This window comes from Phasianus colchicus, chromosome 1 (genome assembly GCF_987193195.1).
Source record: "Phasianus colchicus chromosome 1, bPhaCol1.hap1.1, whole genome shotgun sequence".
Classification (NCBI taxonomy): Eukaryota; Metazoa; Chordata; class Aves; order Galliformes; family Phasianidae; genus Phasianus; species Phasianus colchicus.
In genome coordinates, this window is record NC_143436.1 from 123,755,336 (window position 1) to 123,769,489 (window position 14,154).

Sequence of the window (14,154 nt, forward strand, 5' to 3'; positions counted from 1 at the left end):
CCCTCCCAACTCTTGCTCACCTCCAGCCCACTCAGTGGCAGGGCAAAGAAGCTGAAATGTGCTTGATTTAGCATAAGTACTGCTCAGTGCCAATTAAAACATCAGCTTGTTATCAACTTGTTTTTTCTCCTAAATCCAAAACATGGCATCAATCCAGACGCAGTGAAGAAAATTAACTCTATCTTAGCTGAAACCAGGACAGTGCCTTAAGAAATTAAACTCTGTATTTACTGGATGAAACAGGATTATTTGAAAAAACAAACCACCAAACACAAGAGGCATTTTTTGTTAAGCTACACTTATGTTCAGTCCACAGTCAGAGCTAAGAGCTCATTGTCAGGACTTGGCAATCAGTTGTCACTGGAATTCCCAGGGTAACATTCTTAATTTTAAGCTGTTACAGGAAGAAATCTTGAAACCCTAGCTTGCAGTTAAAAACTTGATAAACCAGCTGAGAAGGAACTTTCAGAGCAGTAAAACTATTATTCATCTCAAGGTACTTGAAGGAGTTTGTGCAGAGTTGTGGGAACAGTTCAGCCATTGATTTTTAGGAGAAAGCAAGGTGTCACAGAGTAGCATTAGTACATGTCTCTCTCTAAAGAGCAATTTTCATTTGTATTTCCATCTATCACTTGGCAGAACTAGCAGAGTTGACAAAATGAAGAGAAGCTGCTACAGGCAGAAGTTGCCAGTTTCTAATTCCATGGGATTGGTACCTTTTGTTATTTAAAAGCAGCAGGTAGTTAAATCACATAATTACATGACTCTTCCTTTGCTTGTTAGTAACCTATACAACAACATGTTTCTGCTAATGAGTGCTTCCAGAGGCATGAATGCTTAGTTTTCAGATCATCACATGAAGTCATCATAAGCTTTCCTAAGAGACCTCTAAGATTCCTGGGAGTAGTTTCCCAACTCTCTAGTAATAACATTGCACAACTTCCACTGGTAGTGGTGCAATGCATAAATTTAATGAATATACATGAGAGATGCCGAAATCTAAATATATGCTAGAAATGCCTGGAATTGGTGTTGGAATTCTATTTCTCTAGCATGATGATTAGTATCTAGACATGTTCTGGTGAAATGTAAAATCCAAATTGCACTAAGAGAATCACTTACAACCTTATAAGGTTGCTTCCTTATATTCCTAGCCCATTTTCTGGATTTCTGTATTATGATAACTCTTCACACAATACTTTTGCTTACACATAATTACTCAGTAGGAGCAACTACTGGGAGGCCAGTCCCAGACCCTTAGAGCTCTGGCTTTGAGATAAGTAGTTCAGGAAGTCTCTCAAAGGACCCTTTGCTTTATCAGGTGTGTATGTATAACCCTGCAGTGTTTTTGTCTTCATATAGCAACCACTACCTGCTTGTGCAATGTCCAAGTTATGCAACATGTTGTTCATACAAGTCTGGGTAGTGGCTGTGTGCACAGCCAACAGACTTGTGGCTTTGTTTTTTTTTTTCCCACATATAAACTTTTGGCAAGTTCATCAAATTATGCTCAGATACAACTTGTCTTGACCCCCCAAAAGTCTAGCAAATGTAGTTTTTAATTTCTGAAAACCATCAGGCATCAGTGATTTCTACCAAATATCTATAGTTCTCTTTCTGATCAAGGTTGTGGTCAACCTTGCAATGCTCACTACTAGCTATTTGAAGAGGCTTAATGTGAAAGGGAATCTTTGTTCAGAATGTATGAGCTTTCATGCCTGATTGCATGCTTATATGTCTTATCACTAAAGTCAGCGTGATTTAAGGCTGTGAGACAAGGCATTGTGTGTCAAAGGACTGTTTTCCTAGCCAAGCTGGTATAATAAATAAAATTAATTGTTACAGCAATTTTCTCTGTTGTTCTCAGACCTCTCAGCCAGGGGAAATGTCTGCTCTACAGTAATCTCTGTTGGATAGCAATATTTCCTTTTTAAGTGTGTGTGTGTGTATATACATATATATTTTATGTCAACCAAAAGGCTGCTGGATTTTTTTTCTGGTAATGAGATCTAAGCCTTCTCTCTCAGCTAATAATTAATCATTTTCCCACAGCTTTTGAAAATTTGGAAACTGTGACAGTCTTATGACTGTTCTGAATCATGCTGACTGTGCTAAGACGACAAAATAATAATGCTAGCCTGCTTATCTATGACTGAGCTACTCATTAAAGGCTATTAACAAAAATGATGGGGTCAGCATAAGGAGTATCCAAATAATGGCAGTTTTCTTCTCCTCCCTTCCCTACTTTCCTGGGAGAATTGAAGTTTGAGAGTAGAAGGTAAGTGTCAACGCAAGGATACAGGCATGAGTGTGTGGCGGTTGCTTTTGTTTTGGGGTATGTACGTATGCATGTGTATGCATCTGGAGTTTTTACCCAATACTCTGTATGGCTGTGTATTTTAAGCATGCCCTTAGGTGGGAACAAGGTGAAGAAGTTTCTACCTAAGGTAGAGGCTGTATCGAATACTCCCAGGAGAAAGGCAAATGAGTAGGAGGTTCAATACGGCTCTTTAATTATTGCTTCAAGAAGGTGATACTATTTTGGTATTCTCTGTGACCTCAGGTTTCTAGTATGTGACAACCTTACAGCTTTGGTGCATTGAGAAACTCATAATTCACAGGTGCATGATGGCAACTGATACTTATAACTAGGTTAGAACAAATACTGCCAAAGGGTTAGGTCTGCATTAGGGCAGTTCCTGCTTGAAATCCCACATTCACAACCCCCTGTTGCTTAACTGTGGTGTTTAGGTCAGGTCTGCAGCTTAGTAAAGAAGTCTCAGGTTAACTAATTATTCTCCTCGTTGTCTGAGTGGTGAGGTGGTGAATCATCCGCCCAGCTGCAATCCTTACCTATTCAGAGAGGTATAAAGAAAAGTGCTTTGTAACGAGTCCTTCAAACCTGCGTGTGCTGCCTCTGTACCTGCCCTCTTCTCTCTCCTCAGAGCCCTAGTTACAATTTTGAGCTGACCATGTGATGCCTTTTATAATCCTGCCTTTGAAACATTCTCAAGCAGAAGGAGAAAAACAGAAGCTGCAAAATCTTCCAAAATGTCTGGATGGTGGAACTCTGCTATTTCTGCACAGTCTGTACGGTTCTCTCCCTACAGACTCTACCAACAGGCTACTTTGAGAGCCTTCCTTCCTTTTCCCTCTTACTCCAATGATTAAATGCCAAGGACTGAAAAAAAGAGAGTGTCTTTCAAAATGCAGAGAACTCTGCATAGCTTTAACACACCAGGAGCAAGTATATTCTCTTTTCCAAAGGATATGACTTGCAAAGTCAGATAACCTGTAGATAAAGGTCACGTCCCTGATGCAAAGCATACCTTGATGAAGCTTTCAGGTGCCTGGCACACTGAAGCAAGAAATTCTGTAACACATAATAAACATTTCCTCACCACATCTCTGACACCCCCAGCAGAGTGCTTGAGGACAGATTGTAAGCTGTGGGTTTTTTTTAATAAGCTTTCTGCAATTAATGTTCATTTTTAATTCAAGCTCTACTCACTGACAGCGGATTTCAATACTATCAATAACCATTTAAAGACTTCTCTTTAATTTTACCTCTTAATATCATTTAAGAAAATTCAGCAGTCATTAGACATATTAGTTGCTATATTACTACAGCTTTTTAAATCTGAATTCGGATGCAAATTTTTAATACGTATGTTTAATATATACGTTTTGTAGAAATCCAAGGGGGAATGAATTTTAGGGTTTTTTGTTTGTTTTGTTTTGTTCTTTAGCAGAATCCTCTAGGTGTGACTTAATACGGAATAGTTATAGAGGCTTCTTTAACTATCCTGAATCAGCTGAGTAAGAGGAAATCGCATCAGAGAAATCAGAGAAAGTCATGTAACATTGTAGCCATGGATATTTTTTCAGCGTAGTGATAAGAGACAACAACAGAGACAGTCAAACCAGGTCAATAATTTTCACTGATGGTTTGCTTTTTCAAACACAGTTTCATCACCAAGAACGGGTGTTGGATTGAAGAGACCATGAACTTTCACGCCGAAACATTCTAAGAGTAAGAATCAATACATATTTCATAGAACCACCTGTGCTGTAAGAGACCACCTTCAAGATGATCGAAGGTCCAGCCATGAACCTGATTTGTGATCACATTCATTAGGTTATGTTCTTCCCCATACTTATCAGTGTAATGGCCACATTGTGTGAAAGTGTTGTCTAACTAAATGATCCACAGAAACACCATAAACAGTATACTCTTCTCTGGAGGAAAAAAAAAAGAAAAGAAAGAAAAAAAAGAAGGCTTGCAGAAGGAATCTCTGTTTTCCTACCAAAGAGATATGAATTTTCCTAAATGAGTGTATTTTCTGGATAAACTGACAAGTTGTAGGCAAAATGAGGATGAATAATGGAAGAGTCCTGTCATTTTGAAAAAAAGTCTTTCTGTACTCAGTAGTTCTTACTGACTCCTGAAAACTCTTGGAGTGAGTGAGATACTTTAAAAATCCACAGTAACCTTCTATAAATTAGTAGTGTGTCTGAACTGTATCACATTAGCAATATCAATGATCCATAATTTGAATGTTTTAAGTGGCTGACGACAGTTTGCGGCTATAACGATGATTACTTCAACAGCATCTGAAGGGTTGTTGTTGTCTTAAGTTACTGGAATTTGTGGCACGTAAGATGGCTCATATACATCTAAATTTACCTCAGTGGTGCAACAAACCTGGAGAAAATTCACATCATGGACTGTCACGTTGGCCAGTGCTATTTCTGGTGTCTCTTGCAGTGGTTGTTAAACCTATCTCATGTATCATAGTAGCGTTTCAGGAGTGAAATTTAATTTTTGCTGTATGCTTAAAAAATAATCATCTTTGCTTTCAAAAACACAACATCTTTGATGTGTCAGCATTTCCTTTTCATAGGACTAGGAGGTGGCAATTCTTCCTTTCTGAATGTCAACTTCTAAATCTTTGGGGATCCGTTGAGATTACTCCTTTTCTCCCCTGCTTACCCTTTCCTTATCAAAAAATCTTTCTTAGACCTGGTAAAATCTTTGGTTTAAATCCTGACCTCATAAAAAAAAAAAATCTTTCTGAAGGCTCCAGGTTCTGGACATCCACAAGTCGTTCAGAATTTGCTTTTTCAGTGCTGGAGCCAGGAGGATTTCTTAGACCCAGATCCCAAAATATTCTCTCTCTTCACCTAGGCTTTTATCAGCTGTTAGCATAATTGTTGAGCAGATACAGCTAGGCTGAACTTCACAAATTGAAGGCAGAGAATAATAAATAATACACATGGCAATAAATTCAGGCGTGTATTTAGCAGTTAACTATTGTTTATTTCTGAGTCTCTGTTCTCGCTCTTTTCATTCACACAGGCAACAGACATGACACTTCAATTTTGTTTGAAATTGTTTGTACTAAAGCTGGCCAATAATTTGCCCATTGTGAACAATGCAATAACACATCTTGTTGAAGTAATTGCTAACAATAGTTTAGACTGTAAATCTTCATGTCAAATTGCACATTTTGAGGGATGAATGAACAAATACTGGAATACATGTGCTCTGAATATCAAAAGTTTAAGAAAGCCAGCCTTCAGTGATGAGCTATGAGAAATCGTTAAGGTTACATATTGCAGGGCAGGGTAACATCATTCTTTTTTCAAGGTGTAGTAGAAATTATATTTCCTTTTAGATCTTTTCACATCATAGCAAAGGGATAAAGATATGCTCAGAAGTTCATACTTGTAGCTTCTAATATGTTTGAGAGGACACAAAGAACAACTTAACTCAAAAGCTGAATTGTCCTTACTGACACTTGAATAAATGTTTCCAAAAGGAATTATTCAATTGTTTTGAGTGAGCCCATCAAAACATAAGAAGCCTTACAGCTATCACCCTCCTACTCAAAAACTGTCCAACCTTCCTGTGACAGGTGCTATTATATGGAAAAGTGATATTAGAACAACTAAATTAGTTAAGCTGTTTCTCTTATGAGTTTGAAACAATGCAGGGAAGGAGGAGTAGGCTGCCAGTGAGACAGATACAGCTGCTCTGAGGTTGTAGAGTTCTCTCCCTGGGCTGATTCTGGTGATTTGTGAGAACACGCTGTAGGAAGTGCTTGCTTTCTTTGGTGTGCTCTTTTGTATAATCCCGTGGTCTTTTGAGGATAGCAATGTTAGAAAAAAAAAAAAATAATAATTCATTTATCTTAAGAAGCTTCTACAAGATAACCTGTCCTGATACAGTGCTTCAAAGATATGTGCTAAACAACATTTTTATCTTATCACTTCCTGAGGGGAAAAAAATAAGAAAAAAAAAAAAGTGTATAAGTTCCTCAGCTGTTTCTCATGCATCTAAACAGGCTTTATCTTTTTCCCCTGTCAGTTTACAAGTCTTATCCTTATTGCCTTATTGCAGGTGATGTGCACTGATTTACATCACCCTTGTGCTGGAATCCCTTATCAATCTGTTCTGAATCTGAGCAAATCTTATCTTGTAAACTGTACTGAGCTTCTGTTTGCACCATACTGCAATTACAAAAAAAGAAAAAAGAAAAAAAAAGAAAACCACAACCATTTACAAATCTGTATTTGCCACAGGAAGAAAAAAAGGCAGGCTTGACTTTACTCCTCTTGTCTTGAAACTGCATGGAGGGTTTCAATGATGATCTGTTCTGAGAGTGTTTATCAATAGTGTTGATAAAGGTGATTTGATCTCACACAGAAGGAAGCCAAAAGCACAAATTCCAGAAGAGCCATTGCTGAGCTATGACCTCAGACGGAGGCATGGAGGGGCTGGATGGACTGGGCCTTTGTTAGCCCACACCTAATTGCACCCCATGCCCTGGAAGACCCTCCCTGTGATGCAGGACGCAGTGATGCTTTGTAGACTCGAGGCTGTGCAGGCCTCGGGTGCCTCCATGTCCCAGCCTGCAAAGAAGTGAACCTCAGTGGCTACATGTACTGCTGAAATGACAGCACTGTTGTGCTTTTCCCAAAGTGAAGTGACAGAGTCATTCCCAACAGTGCAGCTGGTGGGTGGATGCAGTTGGCCAACCGAAGAGTTAGCACAGGTGGAAGGGATGATTTCTGTTCCTTTGGCTGGAGTTTGGCAGTGTATGAAACTATGAGGGTGCAGGTGAGGAGTTATTTGTGGTGAATGGTTAATACCTTATTCTTGAGCAGCTGTCTCACCTTTAGAGTTATCAGTTCCTGCTTTTTGCTAGCGGTCTCTCTGAAAGAAGTCAGTGTGAAGGACACGAGGCAGAATGCAGCAAGTTACTGCAAGTCTGCTACTACATCAACAGTGTTTGTGGAGCTGGTGCTGTTTGAGTGCCTTCACAAGTTGGAAAGTTAGATAGGGCAGAGAAAATAAATTCCTCAGTAAAAATTAGTGACTTGGACTTCTGAGAAGCTGCCTCCTCATTAGATACAAGATGTGCTCCTTAATAATGTGTGCGTGGTGAAGATAATACTTCTGATGGCATCCACCTGGAGTTATCTCTCTCAAAGCACACTAATAAAGCTGAATACCGGTTCAGGTGAATAAATACCTTGTGACTTATTTTACTTCACACATTAGTCCATCTATTCGCTGCAGGTATCTTTGCAATTATTAGGAAAGGGTGGATCTTGACAGCTGTATGTCAGCAGATGATTGTATGGAGAAACAACTGGTGTGAGCTAGGCACTTTGATGTCTTTACTGGTACTTTTCTGCTTGGCAATATTCAAGAGGCTTCCATATTAGAGGTGAAGGATGGACCCTATGTGTTTGTGTGTAGGAAAATATTAATTTCTCTCACAGCATTTTATTTACCCAGTCCTTGTTTTCTTCTGTTTCCCAATATCATTATAAAGCATGCTTTTGTGTGTCTCTGTTATGAATTGTGCACATTGCTGATCTTGCATTTAAACCAAAAATTTCATAGCCCCCTGCACATGCCCAGTAGTCAATGCCTAGATGCAGTTCAAGTATATGGAACCTACTACAGAGATAGTTACTTCATGATTATGGTATGATTTTCTATGGTATGACACCCTGGAAAGTTAAGAAGAGAGTTTGTAATCAGCTCTTCTTTACAAAGGGCAGGCAAATGTAGTCTTTCTCTCCAAAATACATACATACATACATACATACATATATGTTTTATTTATTTATTATTTTATATATATATATGTGTGTGTATATATATATATATATATATATATATATATATATATATATATATTTTTTTTTTCCCCAGAGATTTATATAAAGGAAGAGAGGGAGAGGGACTTGCTACCTGGATGTCTAACTAATAAAGCCTATTCTTCTCTCATCTTGCTGGATTTTGAAACACTGCCACAAGACTAACAGTTACTATTCTCTCAATAATAAGCTTAATCAGAGATTAGCCTTGAGACTTTGTATCATCATGTACCATACAGAAATCTTGAAGGTATTTTAATGACATATTTTGTATATTTATTATAGAACTTTTTTGAACCTATACCAAGCATCCATCCATCCTAATTTCTGCTACCGAATTCATGCTTATGTCTCATTACTCTGTCTAAAATGCAATGCCACATTTGGTTTGATGTCTGAAATTGTACTCTTCCACCACGGCAAAATGCCACCTAGTGATTAAAGCAGGGATTGCACGTAATCACAATTTTCATTGAATGTGCGAAAAACTTCTGCTAGAGCAATTATTAGAGATAAAATTTATCCTTGTGATTTGAGAATTCTATTATAAAAGTCTTATCTATGCTAATTGTAAGTCAATCAATCTTTAATTCCCTAACTGGAGCACTATGCAGTTGCAAAGAATCAGTTAATTTTGATGAGATGCATTTTTCCAAAGACAACGTTTCTCATTCATTGTTGACAATAGTTTATATAAACAATATACACAGTGAGCATTTCTCAGGCTATCCAGCTGGCTAGCATGTTATGTCTGTTTTACTCCTTCTATAGGTCACATTTTGCCACTCCTGAATAGCCACACAAAATACTTTCACGAGAGACCATGACATTTCTGTTGGTGTACATCTTGGTTATTTTGTGTTTTAAAAATACTCACTTTTTCCTAATGTTGTGCGATCTGTTTGCAGAATGAATGCAGAACCTGTTCTACAGAGATGAATTTCTTTGCTTTCTCCAGTATGATTTCATACCAACAATTCTCCTTTCACAGGCTACCACAGCATTAAGCTCTGCATGTTCACAGCTAATTATCTACTGCCTGATGGTACTCAGAGGCTAGGAGTATCTCCCACAGGGCTTACCTGATGGCTGTGGCATCTGCCTTCACAGGGAGCAATATTGGAGCCTACCAGGCCTGCAAGGTGCTGAACCACCTTTGGGAGCAGTGCTCATTACTATGCTGTGTTGATGAGGCAGATAAAGTAACTTTTCCTCCTGCATGTAGCTTCCTATGACACTTTACTGGTCATGACTTAATGCTTGCCTTGACCTAGCCTGAAATACAAATTTAATGTGCTCTGCGTGACTGATGCAACACTAGCAAATCCAGTGCCTCTCCAGGCATAAAATATTATCCTTAACCTTGGCTTTGCATGAGATTTGTTTATGTGAACTGCACCTAGTTAAACTTGCATCTTTGCTTGCTTGGTCGCTCTCAGTGCATCACAGTTCCTGATATAATTTCCTGTCTCTCTGCACTCATTTCTCTTGTGCTGACCCACAGAAATTTGTTGAGAAAGGGAATTTTTCATCCACCCTTGTATGAAATTGAGCTCTGAATGGTAAAGATCGTAAATAAAAATAATAACTTCTGAAAATAACCCAATACTCAGAATGCAACAGATGGTCTCCAGACACAAAAGAAAAGAGTGCCTGACCTGAAAGTCATAAACTCCTCAGCTAAAGAAAGCATGGCTTTCAAGAGTGAAAAACATGATTGTTCAAGAAAATTTTTTATGTTTACACAATTATATGGGGGAAAAAAAAAAAAACAGACTGTTGTGACTAAATTTTTTTTATGCAATATTCTCTAGTGTCAGTAAAGTTCCAGGAGGAAATGTTTTGGCCTTTCATTTTAATGATGTGAATGCACTGGCACAGAAACAGAAAATTTGTTAAAGCTGACCAGTACAGTGCATGTGTATTTACCTGTTCTTTGCCAACTTGTTTTGTTTTGTTTTGTGAGGACATCTGTGCACAGGACTGAAAGGCCATTTTGATAAAAACTGCTGGAATGCAGGTGTATGCTTAAACAATTCAGTAACAAGCTTAAGAAGGAAAAACAACCCTTTTGAAAGGACTCAATCATCATTTATAAGGGAGCTGATCTCACCCAGTAGATTTGTAAGCTGATAATTAGCCAGAAACAGGAAGGTCCATCATTTGGTAATTTGATAAATAAAGGCTGCCAACCAAAATCTCTTGGCACAGTGCATCAACCTGCAGAGCTTACTACAGATGGTATGACAGTGCCTGACTATCTGATTAAGTCAGGAGGTGCTGATGAAAAAGCAGTATGAGCTCTAGACAATATTTTCTAATTCTTCAAAAGCTTCAGAAATGAACAGTAGAATCTCCACATCCTCCACCATGAATTTCAGGAGAGGGAGGAAAATCTCAGTCCCAGGCCAGTGTTAGAAGCAAAACACAGCATAAAACAACAAAATTACATATGTATTATTTAACGCCATTACTGGAGAGGATGAAGTGGTGAGGAAAAAAGCTACTATAAGAGGATGAAGTGGAATCCCAGAGCATTTATAATATCCATCTTCCCTGTGGCACAAACTGGCACACATACAGCTAGCTGTTATTTCTTGCAATTTGTACAATTCAAAGCTGTTTTTCACCCCTTCTTAAAAGGCCTACCCAGTGCTCTTTACTCAAAGGAAAACTGTAAATGATAGCTACTGCATGTTAGATCTCCATTCACCCAATAATACACAGCTAAGCTGTGAGATGAAAATCGAGTTCTCCAAGTCTGTGTAGCAGTGCTGTGGGCATGGCAGATGCTATAGCTTTGAGGACTTACAGGGTACCACATGCATGCATAAACACCGACTGGGTAGAAATACACAGTGATAAAGAAGCGCATCTTTTCTCTCTCCAAACAAAGCCACACCAAACCATGCTCTGGGCTTCATTCAGCCGTTCACCCCACGGTGAACACTGGCTCTTAGCTCAAGATGTATTGCTGTGAGCTTACTCCAGGCAAGACAGTGAAATGACCAAAATCAGCCACCCTGGCTATAGGCAAAGACAGTTGGTGAGCAGCTGGCTGCATCAGTTTGGAAAAGCAAAGGTAGCTGTGTGGCTTCCAGGGCCAGCTTCTCCTCTGGGAAGGAGGCAGTGAGGGAATTTCTCTGTTATTAAGAAACCTCACCCAACAGAAAAATGGAGGCATGGATTGTTATACCAAGCCAAGACACTCTGTATATGAAAAGCCCCAACCCAGTTAACTCTCCAGCACATCTTGTAAGAAGAGGATGGCGACGTATCACATGTAACACACCACATACACCTTTTCCTGTCAGACCATGAGGAAGATAAATGTAGAATATCCTGAGTTAGAAAGGGCATACAAGGATCATCAGGTACAACTCCAGTATTTTCCAAACCAGGAAAAATAAGTAATAGTCAGCAATCTAACCTCAGAATTAGAGACCTGAAGTCAGTACAATACTCAAATTATGGACCACTCCACAGGACCTGATGGCTGCCAAAGGACATGAGAGATATGTCAAAAATGCTTTTTTTTTTTTGCAGTTCTCAGGATGAATCCCAGTGAAAAATGGAAGACTGAAACTCTTTTGGATATTGCTGGAGTATGAAAGGTAAGAATGATGTCTGTTGTTCATGTTTCACAGAATTTCCTAAGGGGGGGTATCAGCAAAATGTTGACCCGCTGAATACCATAATGATCTGTAAATATTAATGAATCTCTTACAAGTTTTCTTTTTCTTTCATTTGGAAAGTGTCTATCAAGAAAAGACTTTTTCTTTTTTTTCTTTTCTTTTTTTTTCTTTTCGATTTATTTCAAGGTAATTGAGACTAATGTTTCAGTGAATAGAAAAAATATTTCTTGTCCCTCTGCTGCCAGCACATATGGAACACACATGACTGCTGCAGTGACACCATCTGTTCTGAATTAAATTTAATGTGTGTTTCATACATGCAGAAGAAAACGATGCACAGACTACTGATTATTTGCACTGATTATTTGGCAGAGCTCATGAACCATCATTTTAGCTGTGCTTTAAGATATTTTTGGGCATTAGAGATAGTTTAATTATAAAGGTTAGGAGTAGTTCCACAGGCAGGATTAAAATGAATTAAGGATTGAACTAAAATCTAAGATTATTTTTCTTAGTATGTGCCTTTCCCAAATGACACCAATTGCATTTTCTAAGGCTTTACAAATTAAACACACTGATTAGAAATTAAATTAACTCATATTAATATGCCAGAGCACATAACATCCAATGTACAAATTCTTTCTGGTTCCCTTTGTCTCCCTGGCAGAAGCACATGGAACTATATCTCTTGCTTTCTACAAAGCAGCAACATTATGAAAGTGCTCCTTCTTCCACCTCCCTGACGATCCCATTTTAGTCAGAAAGCAGGAAGGCTGTGAGCTAGACGAGCACTGTCACATTACCTGATCTCTTATATACGGAATCAATGCCCTGTTAGAGGGATTGTAAAGAATGGTGCTATTTGTCAGCACAGTGCAGAGGCTTTAGGAAGTTTAAGAGAAATTTTAGAAGGAAGTTTTTCACACAGAGGGTGGTGATGCACTGGAACAGGTTGCCCAAGGAGGTTGTGGATGCCCCATCCCTGGAGGCATTCAAGGCCAGGCTGGATGTGGCTCTGGGCAGCCTGGTCTGGTGGTTGGTTGCACATAGCAGGGAGGTTGAAAGTAGATGATTACTGTGGTCCTTTTCAACCCAGCCCATTCTATGATTCCAATATACATCAAACCTGCAGAAGCAGGAGGCGGTATTTTCTTGTGTTGCATGTCCTTTGGAAGGAGCAATAGTTACTTGCAAGTGTTACAATAGTGTTGGTTTCCTCAATTGGTTTTCTGTTTCCTCAAATATACTCAAATATCTGTTTTCTCTCTCAGCAGAGATGAGGCCATACAGATCTAAACGTTGGCCATTTCCAGGAGCATGTCTCTGCTGCCATTTCTGAGTCATGACTATAGAAAACTTGTAAGAGCTTGGATGTACCACCAGCACTTGGCGCACAGCAGATAAGCCTGCAAAAGAAAAATCTGGTAATGTTGATAGTGATAACAGCAAATCAAGCTTCTTTGTCTGCCTACGGCTGAAATCAAAGATAAATCTACAAGAAGAGGCTCCTATGGTGATGCCACCTCTGCATCACCCTGGGGCCTTTCCTTGCTCTCCAGGAGCTTCAGCAATTACTCCTAGCACAAGGAATAAAAGGTTGACTTATAAAAAAAACAACAGATTTTCACTGGAAGGTAATTTTCAAATGTAGAGTAATAAGGATAAAAATGAGCGTTGATCAGAAACATTATTTTGAAAATCTTAAGATACTTCTTGTATCTACTCCAGGGGGAAAGAAAAAGAGGAAGGAAAATGTTACTACCGATGTACGGGTTGTTTTCAGGAGGAGTAAGGCTTAGCAGAAGCTGTTTGGCAGGAATGGTGCTATAAAACCCCACATAGTCATGACTTGCTTCAGGAAACCAGACAGTTGCCTATCCAGTCTTGTGGCTCCTGCTCCTTTAGCACTGATTTGAAATGCGTGTAATGGTTATTTATTTTTAAATAAATGGTTATTTATTTTTAATGTTTTCCCCTCAAGGTGTCACTGCAGGGTAGACTTTAGGCTATTTACAAACCTCAGCTGTGTACTTCCATTTCTAAAAGCTTTTGGCTATCTTTAAAATGCAACCTCAGCTACAAACACTTTGAGTAAACACCACATGGATTGGAGGTAATGCAGCATCTCCGTAATGGCAGTGTAACTTAAATTACTCTTCTTTGGTTTTCCTTTTCTTCATCTTTGTGTAACTCACCTGGGAAGGGCCGTGAATGGCTAAGGCATCAGGTTTAAGTCCATTCAGAAGCAGCTGTCTTGCCAGTACAAGCAAAATACAGATTTGGGATACCATCTGTCATTTCCAGTTCTGCAGTAAGGCTTCTACCTGCACTAGCGTCCTATTGC